This window comes from Nothobranchius furzeri, chromosome 8, assembly GCF_043380555.1.
Source record: "Nothobranchius furzeri strain GRZ-AD chromosome 8, NfurGRZ-RIMD1, whole genome shotgun sequence".
Lineage (NCBI taxonomy): Eukaryota > Metazoa > Chordata > Actinopteri > Cyprinodontiformes > Nothobranchiidae > Nothobranchius > Nothobranchius furzeri.
The window spans coordinates 2,346,605-2,361,515 of NC_091748.1; positions in this window are offsets into that span (position 1 = coordinate 2,346,605).

The window sequence follows — 14,911 nt, forward strand, 5'->3', positions numbered from 1 at the left end:
GTAGAATCTATTGAGTTGTAAGTGATCTGAACGTTTCATGATGATCGCACATTCCTATAGGGGGTCAAACCATGTCCCAAAGGTCACCGGATCTGGTGTCAATTTAAAGAAAAAGTCCAGTTACATCTTTGTGGGCTTATAACTTGGCTTCTGAATGTCCTAGAGAGGTCAGGTTTGTTTTAGTATACTCCAATCAACAGCCCCTACAACCACAAAAAGGAAAGGAGTCATTAGCACTTATGGTTTGTAAATGGCACCCAGAATTATGTTGCACGAAGCACAATTTCACATCATTCTGGGTTCATTTGTGTGAAAACAAGGTCCAATCAGGCTGAAACGTTACAAGAAGGTAGAATCTATTGAGTTGTAAGTGATCTGAACGTTTCATGATGATCGCACATTCCTATTGGGGGTCAAACCATGTTCCAAAAATGTCACCGGGCCTGGTGTCACTTTAAAGAAGTAGTCCAGTTACACCTTTGTGGGCTTATAACTTGGCTTCTGAATATCCTAGAGAGGTCAGGTTTGTTTTAGAGTACTCCAATTAACAGCCCCCATTACCACTAAAAGGAATGGAGTCATTAGCACGTATGGTTTGTAAATGGCACCCAGAATTATGTTGCACGAAGCACAATTTCACATCATTCTGGGTTCATTTGTGTGAAAACAAGGTCCAATCAGGCTGAAACGTTACAGGAAGGTAGAATCTATTGAGTTGTAAGTGATCTGAACGTGTCATGATGATAGCATTTTCCTAAGGGGGTCAAACCATGTCAGAAACGTCACCGGATCTGGCGTCAATTTAAAGAAGTAGTCCAGTTACACATTTGTGGGCTTATAACTTGGCTTCTGAATGTCCTAGAGAGATCAGGTTTGTTTTAGTGTACTCCAATCAATATTCCCTACAACCACAAAAAGGAATGGAGTCATTAGCACTTATGGTTTGTAAATGGCACCCAGAATTATGTTGCACGAAGCACAATTTCACATCATTCTGGGTCCATTTGTGTGAAAACAAAGTCCAATCAGGCTTAAACGTTACAAGAAGGTAGAATCTATTGAGTTGTAAGTGATCTGAACGTTTCATGATGATCGCACATTCCTATAGGGGGTCAAACCATGTCCCAAAGGTCACCGGGCCTGGTGTCACTTTAAAGTGGTCCAGTTACACCTTTGTGGGCTTATAACTTGGCTTCTGAATATCCTAGAGAGGTAAGGTTTGTTTTAGAGTACTCCAATTAACAGCCCCCATTACCACAAAAAGGAATTGAGTCATTAGCACTTATGGTTTTTAAATGGCACCCAGAATTATGTTGCACGAAGCACAATTTCACATCATTCTGGGTTCATTTGTGTGAAAACAAGGTCCAATCAGGCTGAAACGTTACAGGAAGGTAGAATCTATTGAGTTGTAAGTGATCTGAACGTTTCGAGATGATCACACTTTCCTAAGGGGGTCAAACCATGTCGCAAAGGTCACCGGATCTGGTGTCAATTTAAAGAAGTAGTCCAGTTACACATTTGTGGGCTTATAACTGGCTTCTGAATGTCCTAGAGAGATCAGGTTTGTTTCAGTATACTCCGATCAACAGCCCCTACAACCACAGAAAGGAATGGAGTCATTAGCACTTATGGTTTTTAAATGGCACCCAGAATTATGTTGCACGAAGCACAATTTCACATCATTCTGGGTTCATTTGTGTGAAAACAAGGTCCAATCAGGCTGAAACGTTACAAGAAGGTAGAATCTATTGAGTTGTAAGTGATCTGAACGTTTCATGATGATCGCACATTCCTACAGGGGGTCAAACCATGTCCCAAAGGTCACCGGGCCTGGTGTCACTTTAAAGAAGTAGTCCAATTACACCTTTGAGGGCGTATAACTTGGTTTCTGAATGTCCTAGAGAGATCAGGTTTGTTTTAATGTACTCCAACCAACAGCCCCTACAACCACAAAAAGGAATGGAGTCATTAGCACTTATGGTTTTTAAATGGCACCCAGAATTATGTTGCACGAAGCACAATTTCACATCATTCTGGGTCCATTTGTGTGAAAACAAGGTCCAATCAGGCTGAAACGTTACAAGAAGGTAGAATCTATTGAGTTGTAAGTGATCTGAACGTTTCATGATGATCGCACATTCCTATTGGGGGTCAAACCATGTCCCAAAGGTCACCGGGCCTGGTGTCACTTTAAAGAAGTAGTCCAGTTACACCTTTGTGGGCTTATAATTTGGCTTCTGAATTTCCTAGAGAGATCAGGTTTGTTTTAATGTACTCCAACCAACAGCCCCTACAACCACAAAAAGGAATGGAGTCATTAGCACTTATGGTTTGTAAATGGCACCCAGAATTATGTTGCACGAAGCACAATTTCACATCATTCTGGGTCCATTTGTGTGAAAACAAGGTCCAATCAGGCTGAAACGTTACAAGAAGGTAGAATCTATTGAGTTGTAAGTGATTTGAACGTTTCAGGATGATCGCACATTCCTATTGGGGTCAAACCATGTTCCAAAGGTCACCGGGCCTGGTGTCACTTTAAAGAAGTAGTCCAGTTACACATTTGTGGGCTTATAACTTGGCTTCTGAATGTCCTAGAGAGATCAGGTTTTTTTAATGTACTCCAATCAACAGGCCCTACAACCACAAAAGGGAATTGAGTCATTAGCACTTATGGTTTGTAAATGGCACCCAGAATTCTGTTGCACGAAGCACAATTTCACATCATTCTGGGTCCATTTGTGTGTAAACAAGGTCCAATCAGGCTGAAACGTTACAGGAAGGTAGAATCTATTGAGTTGTAAGTGATCTGAACGTTTCATGATGATCGCAATTCCTATAGGGGGTCAAACCATGTCCCAAAGGTCACCGGGCCTGATGTCACTTTAAAGAAGTAGTCCAGTTACACATTTGTGGGCTTATAACTTGGCTTCTGAATGTCCTAGAGAGATCAGGTTTGTTTTAATGTACTCCAATCAACAGCCCCTACAACCACAAAAATGAATGGAGTCATTAGCACTTATGGTTTTTAAATGGCACCCAGAATTATGTTGCACGAAGCAAAATTTCACATCATTCTGGGTCCATTTGTGTGAAAACAAGGTCCAATCAGGCTGAAACATTACAAGAAGGTAGAATCTATTGAGTTGTAAGTGATCTGAACGTTTCAGGATGATCTCACTTTCCTAAGGGGGTCAAACTATGTCCAAAAGGTCACCAGATCTGGTGTCAATTTAAAGAAGTAGTCCAGTTACATATTTGTGGGCTTATAACTTGGCTTCTGAATGTCCTAGAGAGATCAGGTTTGTTTTAGTATACTCCAATCAAAAGCCCCTACAACCACAAAAAGGAATGGAGTCGTTAGCACTTATGGTTTGTAAATGGCACCCAGAATTATGTTGCACGAAGCACAATTTCACATCATTCTGGGTTCATTTGTGTGAAAACAAGGTCCAATCAGGCTGAAACGTTACAAGAAGGTAAAATCTATTGAGTTGTAAGTGATCTGAACGTTTCATGATGATCGCAGATTCCTACAGGGGGTCAAACCATGTCCCAAAGGTCACCGGGCCTGGTGTCACTTTAAAGAAGTAGTCCAGTTACACCTTTGTGGGTTTATAACTTGGTTTCTGAATATCCTAGAGAGGTCAGGTTTGTTTTAGAGTACTCCAATTAGCAGCCCCCATTACCACTAAAAGGAATGGAGTCATTAGCACTTATGGTTTTTAAATGGCACCCAGAATTATGTTGCATGAAGCACAATTTCACATCATTCTGGGTCCATTTCTGTGAAAACAAGGTCCAATCAGGCTGAAACGTTACAAGAAGGTTGAATCTATTGAGTTGTAAGTTATCTGAACGTTTCAAGATTATCGCACTTTCCTAAGGGGGTCAAACCATGTCCCAAAGGTCACCGGATCTGGTGTCAATTTAAAGAAGTAGTCCAGTTACACATTTGTGGGCTTATAACTTGGCTTCTGAATGTCCTAGAGAGATCAGGGTTGTTTTAGCATACTCCAATCAACAGCCCCTACAACCACAAAAAGGAATGGAGTCATTAGCACTTATGGTTTGTAAATGGCACCCAGAATTATGTTGCACGAAGCACAATTTCACATCATTCTGGGTCCATTTGTGTGAAAACAAGGTCCAATCAGGCTGAAACGTTACAAGAAGGTAGAATCTATTGAGTTGTAAGTGATCTGAACGTTTCAGGATGATCGCACATTCATATTGGGGTCAAACCATGTTCCAAAGGTCACTGGATCTGGTGTCAATTTAAAGAAGTAGTCCAGTTACACCTTTGTGGGCTTATAACTTGGCTTCTGAATATCCTAGAGAGGTCAGGTTTGTTTTAGAGTACTCCAATTAACAGCCCCCATTACCACTAAAAGGAATGGAGTCATTAGCACATATGGTTTGTAAATGGCACCCAGAATTATGTTGCACGAAGCACAATTTCACATCATTCTGGGTTCATTTGTGTGAAAACAAGGTCCAATCAGGCAGAAATGTTACAGGAAGGTAGAATCTATTGAGTTGTAAGTGATCTGAACGTTTCATGATGATAGCACTTTCCTAAAGGGGTCAAACCATGTCCCAAAGGTCACCGGATCTGGTGTCAATTTAAAGAAGTAGTCCAGTTACACCTTTGTGGGCTTATAACTTGGCTTCTGAATATCCTAGAGAGGTCAGGTTTGTTTTAGAGTACTCCAATTAACAGCCCCCATTACCACTAAAAGGAATGGAGTCATTAGCACATATGGTTTGTAAATGGCACCCAGAATTATGTTGCACGAAGCACAATTTCACATCATTCTGGGTCCATTTGTGTGAAAACAAGGTCCAATCAGGCTGAAACGTTACAAGAAGGTAGAATCTATTGAGTTGTAAGTGATCTGAACGTTTCATGATAATCGCACATTCCTATAGGGGGTCAAACCATGTCCCAAAGGTCACCGGATCTGGTGTCAATTTAAAGAAAAAGTCCAGTTACATCTTTGTGGGCTTATAACTTGGCTTCTGAATGTCCTAGAGAGATCAGGTTTGTTTTAGTAGACTCCAATCAACAGCCCCTACAACCACAAAAAGGAATGGAGTCATTAGCACTTATGGTTTTTAAATGGCACCCAGAATTATGTTGCATGAAGCACAATTTCACATCATTCTGGGTTCATTTGTGTGAAAACAAGGTCCAATCAAGCTGAAACGTTACAGGAAGGTAGAATCTATTGAGTTGTAAGTGATCTGAACGTTCCATGATGATAGTACTTTCCTAAGGGGATCAAACCATGTCCCAAAGGTCACCGGATCTGGTGTCAATTTAAAGAAGTAGTCCATTTACACATTTGTGGGCTTATAACTTGGCTTCTGAATGTCCTAGAGAGATCAGGTTTGTTTTAATGTACTCCAATCAACAGCCCCTACAACCACAAAAAGGAATGGAGTCATTAGCACTTATGGTTTGTAAATGGCACCCAGAATTATGTTGCATGAAGCACAATTTCACATCATTCTGGGTCCATTTGTGTGAAAACAAGGTCCAATCAGGCTGAAACGTTACAGGAAGGTAGAATCTATTGACTTGTAAGTTATCTGAACATTTCATGATGATAGCACTTTCCTAAGGGGGTCAAACCATGTCCCAAATGTCACCGGATCTGGTGTAAATTTAAAGAAGTAGTCCAGTTACACATTTGTGGGCTTATAACTTGGCTTCTGAATGTCCTAGAGAGATCAGGTTTTTTTAATGTACTCCAATCAACAGCCCCTACAACCACAAAAGGGAATTGAGTCATTAGCACTTATGGTTTGTAAATGGCACCCAGAATTATGTTGCACGAAGCACAATTTCACATCATTCTGGGTCCATTTGTGTGAAAACTAGGTCCAATCAGGCTTAAACGTTACAAGAAGGTAGAATCTATTGAGTTGTAAGTGATCTGAACGTTTCATGATGATCGCACATTCCTATTGGGGGTCAAACAATGTTCCAAAGGTCACCGGGCCTGGTGTCACTTTAAAGAAGTAGTCCAGTTACACCTTTGTGGGCTTATAACTTGGCTTCTGAATATCCTAGAGAGGTCAGGTTTGTTTTAGAGTACCCCAATTAACAGCCCCCATTACCACTAAAAGGAATGGAGTCATTAGCACGTATGGTTTGTAAATGGCACCCAGAATTATGTTGCACGAAGCACAATTTCACATCATTCTGGGTTCATTTGTGTGAAAACAAGGTCCAATCAGACTGAAACGTTACAGGAAGGTAGAATCTATTGAGTTGTAAGTTATCTGAACGTTTCATGATGATAGCACTTTCCTAAGGGGGTCAAACCCTGTCCCAAAGGTCACCGGATCTGGTGTCAATTTAAAGAAGTAGTCCAGTTACACATTTGTGGGCTTATAACTTGGCTTCTGAATGTCCTAGAGAGATCAGGTTTGTTTTAATGTACTCCAATCAACAGCCCCTATAACCACAAAAAGGAATGGAGTCATTAGCACTTATGGTTTTTAAATGGCACCCAGAATTTTGTTGCACGAAGCACAATTTCACATCATTCTGGGTCCATTTGTGTGAAAACAAGGTCCAATCAGGCTGAAACATTACAAGAAGGTAGAATCTATTGAGTTGTAAGTGATCTGAACGTTTCAAGATGATCGCAGATTCCTACAGGGGGTCAAACCATGTCCCAAAGGTCACCGGGCCTGGTGTCACTTTAAAGAAGTAGTCCAGTTACACCTTTGTGGGTTTATAACTTGGTTTCTGAATATCCTAGAGAGGTCAGGTTTGTTTTAGAGTACTCCAATTAGCAGCCCCCATTACCACTAAAAGGAATGGAGTCATTAGCACTTATGGTTTTTAAATGGCACCCAGAATTATGTTGCATGAAGCACAATTTCACATCATTCTGCGTCCATTTCTGTGAAAACAAGGTCCAATCAGGCTGAAACGTTACAAGAAGGTTGAATCTATTGAGTTGTAAGTTATCTGAACGTTTCAAGATTATCGCACTTTCCTAAGGGGGTCAAACCATGTCCCAAAGGTCACCGGATCTGGTGTCAATTTAAAGTAGTCCAGTTACACATTTGTGGGCTTATAACTTGGCTTCTGAATGTCCTAGAGAGATCAGGTTTGTTTTAGCATACTCCAATCAACAGCCCCTACAACCACAAAAAGGAATGGAGTCATTAGCACTTATGGTTTGTAAATGGCACCCAGAATTATGTTGCACGAAGCACAATTTCACATCATTCTGGGTCCATTTGTGTGAAAACAAGGTCCAATCAGGCTGAAACGTTACAAGAAGGTAGAATCTATTGAGTTGTAAGTGATCTGAACGTTTCAGGATGATCGCACATTCATATTGGGGTCAAACCATGTTCCAAAGGTCACTGGATCTGGTGTCAATTTAAAGAAGTAGTCCAGTTACACCTTTGTGGGCTTATAACTTGGCTTCTGAATATCCTAGAGAGGTCAGGTTTGTTTTAGAGTACTCCAATTAACAGCCCCCATTACCACTAAAAGGAATGGAGTCATTAGCACATATGGTTTGTAAATGGCACCCAGAATTATGTTGCACGAAGCACAATTTCACATCATTCTGGGTTCATTTGTGTGAAAACAAGGTCCAATCAGGCAGAAATGTTACAGGAAGGTAGAATCTATTGAGTTGTAAGTGATCTGAACGTTTCATGATGATAGCACTTTCCTAAAGGGGTCAAACCATGTCCCAAAGGTCACCGGATCTGGTGTCAATTTAAAGAAGTAGTCCAGTTACACCTTTGTGGGCTTATAACTTGGCTTCTGAATATCCTAGAGAGGTCAGGTTTGTTTTAGAGTACTCCAATTAACAGCCCCCATTACCACTAAAAGGAATGGAGTCATTAGCACATATGGTTTGTAAATGGCACCCAGAATTATGTTGCACGAAGCACAATTTCACATCATTCTGGGTCCATTTGTGTGAAAACAAGGTCCAATCAAGCTAAAACGTTACAGGAAGGTAGAATCTATTGAGTTGTAAGTGATCTGAACGTTCCATGATGATAGTACTTTCCTAAGGGGATCAAACCATGTCCCAAAGGTCACCGGATCTGGTGTCAATTTAAAGAAGTAGTCCATTTACACATTTGTGGGCTTATAACTTGGCTTCTGAATGTCCTAGAGAGATCAGGTTTGTTTTAATGTACTCCAATCAACAGCCCCTACAACCACAAAAAGGAATGGAGTCATTAGCACTTATGGTTTGTAAATGGCACCCAGAATTATGTTGCATGAAGCACAATTTCACATCATTCTGGGTCCATTTGTGTGAAAACAAGGTCCAATCAGGCTGAAACGTTACAGGAAGGTAGAATCTATTGACTTGTAAGTTATCTGAACATTTCATGATGATAGCACTTTCCTAAGGGGGTCAAACCATGTCCCAAATGTCACCGGATCTGGTGTAAATTTAAAGAAGTAGTCCAGTTACACATTTGTGGGCTTATAACTTGGCTTCTGAATGTCCTAGAGAGATCAGGTTTTTTTAATGTACTCCAATCAACAGCCCCTACAACCACAAAAGGGAATTGAGTCATTAGCACTTATGGTTTGTAAATGGCACCCAGAATTATGTTGCACGAAGCACAATTTCACATCATTCTGGGTCCATTTGTGTGAAAACAAGGTCCAATCAGGCTTAAACGTTACAAGAAGGTAGAATCTATTGAGTTGTAAGTGATCTGAACGTTTCATGATGATCGCACATTCCTACTGGGGGTCAAACAATGTTCCAAAGGTCACCGGGCCTGGTGTCACTTTAAAGAAGTAGTCCAGTTACACCTTTGTGGGCTTATAACTTGGCTTCTGAATATCCTAGAGAGGTCAGGTTTGTTTTAGAGTACTCCAATTAACAGCCCCCATTACCACTAAAAGGAATGGAGTCATTAGCACGTATGGTTTGTAAATGGCACCCAGAATTATGTTGCACGAAGCACAATTTCACATCATTCTGGGTTCATTTGTGTGAAAACAAGGTCCAATCAGACTGAAACGTTACAGGAAGGTAGAATCTATTGAGTTGTAAGTTATCTGAACGTTTCATGATGATAGCACTTTCCTAAGGGGGTCAAACCCTGTCCCAAAGGTCACCGGATCTGGTGTCAATTTAAAGAAGTAGTCCAGTTACACATTTGTGGGCTTATAACTTGGCTTCTGAATGTCCTAGAGAGATCAGGTTTGTTTTAATGTACTCCAATCAACAGCCCCTACAACCACAAAAAAGGAATGGAGTCATTAGCACTTATGGTTTTTAAATGGCACCCAGAATTTTGTTGCACGAAGCACAATTTCACATCATTCTGGGTCCATTTGTGTGAAAACAAGGTCCAATCAGGCTGAAACATTACAAGAAGGTAGAATCTATTGAGTTGTAAGTGATCTGAACGTTTCAAGATGATCGCACTTTCCTAAGGGGGTCAAACTATGTCCAAAAGGTCACCGGATCTGGTGTCAATTTAAAGAAGTAGTCCAGTTACATATTTGTGGGCTTATAACTTGGCTTCTGAATGTCCTAGAGAGATCAGGTTTGTTTTAATGTACTCCAACCAACAGCCCCTACAACCACAAAAAGGAATGGAGTCATTAGCACTTATGGTTTTTAAATGGCACCCAGAATTATGTTGCACGAAGCACAATTTCACATCATTCTGTGTTCATTTGTGTGAAAACAAGGTCCAATCAGGCTGAAACGTTACAAGAAGGTAGAATCTATTGAGTTGTAAGTGATCTGAACGTTTCATGATGATCGCACATTCCTATAGGGGGTCAAACCATGTCCCAAAGGTCACCGGGCCTGGTGTCACTTTAAAGAAGTAGTCCAATTACACCTTTGAGGGCTTATAACTTGGTTTCTGAATGTCCTAGAGAGATCAGGTTTGTTTTAGTGTACTCCAATCAACAGCCCCTACAACCTCAAAAAGGAATGGAGTCATTAGCACTTATGGTTTTTAAATGGCACCCAGAATTAAGTTGCACGAAGCACAATTTCACATCATTCTGGGTCGATTTGTGTGAAAACAAGGTCCAATCAGGCTGAAACGTTACAAGAAGGTAGAATCTATTGAGTTGTAAGTGATCTGAACGTTTCATGATGATCGCACATTCCTATTGGGGGTCAAACCATGTCCCAAAGGTCACCGGGCCTGGTGTCACTTTAAAGAATTAGTCCAGTTACACCTTTGTGGGCTTATAACTTGGCTTCTGAATATCCTAGAGAGGTCAGGTTTGTTTTAGAGTACTCCAATTAGCAGCCCCCATTACCACTAAAAGGAATGGAGTCATTAGCACTTATGGTTTATAAATGGCACCCAGAATTATGTTGCATGAAGCACAATTTCACATCATTCTGGGTCCATTTGTGTGAAAACAAGGTCCAATCAGGCTGAAACGTTACAAGAAGTTAGAATCTATTGAGTTGTAAGTGATCTGAACGTTTCAAGATGATCGCACTTTCCTAAGGGGGTCAAACCATGTCCCAAAGGTCACCGGATCTGGTGTCAATTTAAATAAGTAGTCCAGTTACACATTTGTGGGCTTATAACTTGGCTTCTGAATGCCCTAGAGAGATCAGGTTTGTTTTAATGTACTCCAACCAACAACCACTACAACGACAAAAAAGAATGGAGTCATTAGCACTTATGGTTTGTAAATGGCACCCAGAATTATGTTGCACGAAGCACAATTTCACATCATTCTGGGTCCATTTGTGTGAAAACAAGGTCCAGTCAGGCTGAAACGTTACAAGAAGGTAGAATCTATTGAGTTGTAAGTTATCTGAACGTTTCAAGATGATCGCACTTTCCTAAGGGGGTCAAACCATGTCCCAAAGGTCACCGGATCTGGTGTCAATTTAAAGAAGTAGTCCAGTTACACCTTTGTGGGCTTATAACTTGGCTTCTGAATGTCCTAGAGAGATCAGGTTTGTTTTAAAGTACTCCAACCAACAGCCCCTACAACCACAAAAAGGAATGGAGTCATTAGCACTTATGGTTTGTAAATGGCACCCAGAATTATGTTGCACAAAGCACAATTTCACATCATTCTGGGTCCATTTGTGTGAAAACAAGGTCCAATCAGGCTGAAACGTTACAAGAAGGTAGAATCTATTGAGTTGTAAGTGATCTGAACGTTTCATGATGATCGCACATTCCTATTGGGGGTCAAACCATGTCCCAAAGGTCACCGGGCCTGGTGTCACATTAAAAAAGTAGTCCAATTACACCTTTGAGGGCTTATAACTTGGTTTCTGAATGTCCTAGAGAGATCAGGTTTGTTTTAGTGTACTCCAATCAACAACCCCTACAACCTCAAAAAGGAATGGAGTCATTAGCACTTATGGTTTTTAAATGGCACCCAGAATTATGTTGCATGAAGCACAATTTCACATCATTCTGGGTCCATTTGTGTGAAAACAAGGTCCAATCAGGCTGAAACGTTACAAGAAGGTAGAATCTATTGAGTTGTAAGTGATCTGAACGTTTCAAGATGATCGCACTTTCCTAAGGGGGTCAAATCATGTCCCAAAGGTCACCGGATCTGGTGTCAATTTAAAGAAGTAGTCCAGTTACACATTTGTGGGCTTATAACTTGGCTTCTGAATGTCCTAGAGAGATCAGGGTTGTTTTAGTATACTCCAATCAACAGCCCCTACAACCACAAAAAGGAATGGAGTCATTAGCACTTATGGTTTTTAAATGGAACCCAGAATTATGTTGCACGAAGCACAATTTTACATCATTCTGTGTTCATTTGTGAGAAAACAAGGTCCAATCAGGCTGAAAAGTTACAAGAAGGTAGAATCTATTGAGTTGTAAGTGATCTGAACGTTTCATGATGATCGTACATTCCTATAGGGGGTCAAACCATGTTCCAAAGGTCCCGGGCCTGGTTTCACTTTAAAGAAGTAGTCCAATTACACATTTGAGGGCTTATAACTTGGTTTCTAAATGTCCTAGAGAGATCAGGTTTGTTTTAGTGTACTCCAATCAACAGCCCCTACAACCTCAAAAAGGAATGGAGTCATTAGCACTTATGGTTTTTAAATAGCACCCAGAATTATGTTGCACGAAGCACAATTTCACATCATTCTGGGTCAATTTGTGTGAAAACAAGGTCCAATCAGGCTGAAACATTACAGGAAGGTAGAATATATTGAGTTGTAAGTGATCTGAACGTTTCATGATGATAGCACTTTCCTAAGGGGGTCAAACCATGTCCCAAAGGTCACTGGGCCTGGTGTCACTTTAAAGAAGTAGTCCAGTTACACATTTGTGGGCTTATAACTTGGCTTCTGAATGCCCTAGAGAGATCAGGTTTGTTTTAATGTACTCCAACCAACAACCCCTACAACCACAAAAAAGAATGGAGTCATTAGCACTTATGGTTTGTAAATGGCACCCAGAATTATGTTGCACGAAGCACAATTTCACGTCATTCTGGGTCCATTTGTGTGAAAACAAGGTCCAATCAGGCTGAAACGTTACAAGAAGGTAGAATCTATTAAGTTGTAAGTGATCTGAACGTTTCATGATGATCGCACATTCCTATAGGGGGTCAAACCATGTCCCAAAGGTCACCGGGCCTGGTGTCTCTTTAAAGAAGTAGTCTAGTTACACCTTTTAGGGCTTATAACTTGGTTTCTGAATGTTCTAGAGAGATCAGGTTTGTTTTAGTGTACTCCAATCAACAGCCCCTACAACCACAAAAAGGAATGGAGTCATTAGCACTTATGGTTTTTAAATGGCACCCAGAATTAAATTGCACGAAGCACAATTTCACATCATTCTGGGTCCATTTGTGTGAAAACAAGGTCCAATCAGGCTGAAACGTTACAAGAAGGTAGAATCTATTGAGTTGTAAGTGATCTGAACGTTTCATGATGATCGCACATTCCTATTGGGGGTCAAACCATGTCCCAAAGGTCACCGGGCCTGGTGTCACTTTAAAGAAGTAGTCCAGTTTTACCTTTGTGGGCTTATAACTCTGCATCTGAATATCCTAGAGAGGTCAGGTTTGTTTTAGAGTACTCCAATTAGCAGCCCCCATTACCACTAAAATGAATGGAGTCATTAGCACTTATGGTTTTTAAATGGCACCCAGAAATATGTTGCATGAAGCAAAATTTCACATCATTCTGGGTCCATTTGTGTGAAAACAAGGTCCAATCAGGCTGAAACGTTACAAGAAGGTAGATTCTATTGAGTTGTAAGTGATCTGAACGTTTCAAGATGATCGCACTTTCCTAAGGGGGTCAAACTATGTCCAAAAGGTCACCAGATCTGGTGTCAATTTAAAGAAGTAGTCCAGTTACATATTTGTGGGCTTATAACTTGGCTTCTGAATGTCCTAGAGAGATCAGGTTTGTTTTAGTATACTCCAATCAAAAGCCCCTACAACCACAAAAAGGAATGGAGTCGTTAGCACTTATGGTTTGTAAATGGCACCCAGAATTATGTTGCACGAAGCACAATTTCACATCATTCTGGGTTCATTTGTGTGAAAACAAGGTCCAATCAGGCTGAAACGTTACAAGAAGGTAAAATCTATTGAGTTGTAAGTGATCTGAACGTTTCATGATGATCGCAGATTCCTACAGGGGGTCAAACCATGTCCCAAAGGTCACCGGGCCTGGTGTCACTTTAAAGAAGTAGTCCAGTTACACCTTTGTGAGTTTATAACTTGGTTTCTGAATATCCTAGAGAGGTCAGGTTTGTTTTAGAGTACTCCAATTAGCAGCCCCCATTACCACTAAAAGGAATGGAGTCATTAGCACTTATGGTTTTTAAATGGCACCCAGAATTATGTTGCATGAAGCACAATTTCACATCATTCTGGGTCCATTTCTGTGAAAACAAGGTCCAATCAGGCTGAAACGTTACAAGAAGGTTGAATCTATTGAGTTGTAAGTTATCTGAACGTTTCAAGATTATCGCACTTTCCTAAGGGGGTCAAACCATGTCCCAAAGGTCACCGGATCTGGTGTCAATTTAAAGAAGTAGTCCAGTTACACATTTGTGGGCTTATAACTTGGCTTCTGAATGTCCTAGAGAGATCAGGGTTGTTTTAGCATACTCCAATCAACAGCCCCTACAACCACAAAAAGGAATGGAGTCATTAGCACTTATGGTTTGTAAATGGCACCCAGAATTATGTTGCACGAAGCACAATTTCACATCATTCTGGGTCCATTTGTGTGAAAACAAGGTCCAATCAGGCTGAAACGTTACAAGAAGGTAGAATCTATTGAGTTGTAAGTGATCTGAACGTTTCAGGATGATCGCACATTCATATTGGGGTCAAACCATGTTCCAAAGGTCACTGGATCTGGTGTCAATTTAAAGAAGTAGTCCAGTTACACCTTTGTGGGCTTATAACTTGGCTTCTGAATATCCTAGAGAGGTCAGGTTTGTTTTAGAGTACTCCAATTAACAGCCCCCATTACCACTAAAAGGAATGGAGTCATTAGCACATATGGTTTGTAAATGGCACCCAGAATTATGTTGCACGAAGCACAATTTCACATCATTCTGGGTTCATTTGTGTGAAAACAAGGTCCAATCAGGCAGAAATGTTACAGGAAGGTAGAATCTATTGAGTTGTAAGTGATCTGAACGTTTCATGATGATAGCACTTTCCTAAAGGGGTCAAACCATGTCCCAAAGGTCACCGGATCTGGTGTCAATTTAAAGAAGTAGTCCAGTTACACCTTTGTGGGCTTATAACTTGGCTTCTGAATATCCTAGAGAGGTCAGGTTTGTTTTAGAGTACTCCAATTAACAGCCCCCATTACCACTAAAAGGAATGGAGTCATTAGCACATATGGTTTGTAAATGGCACCCAGAATTATGTTGCACGAAGCACAATTTC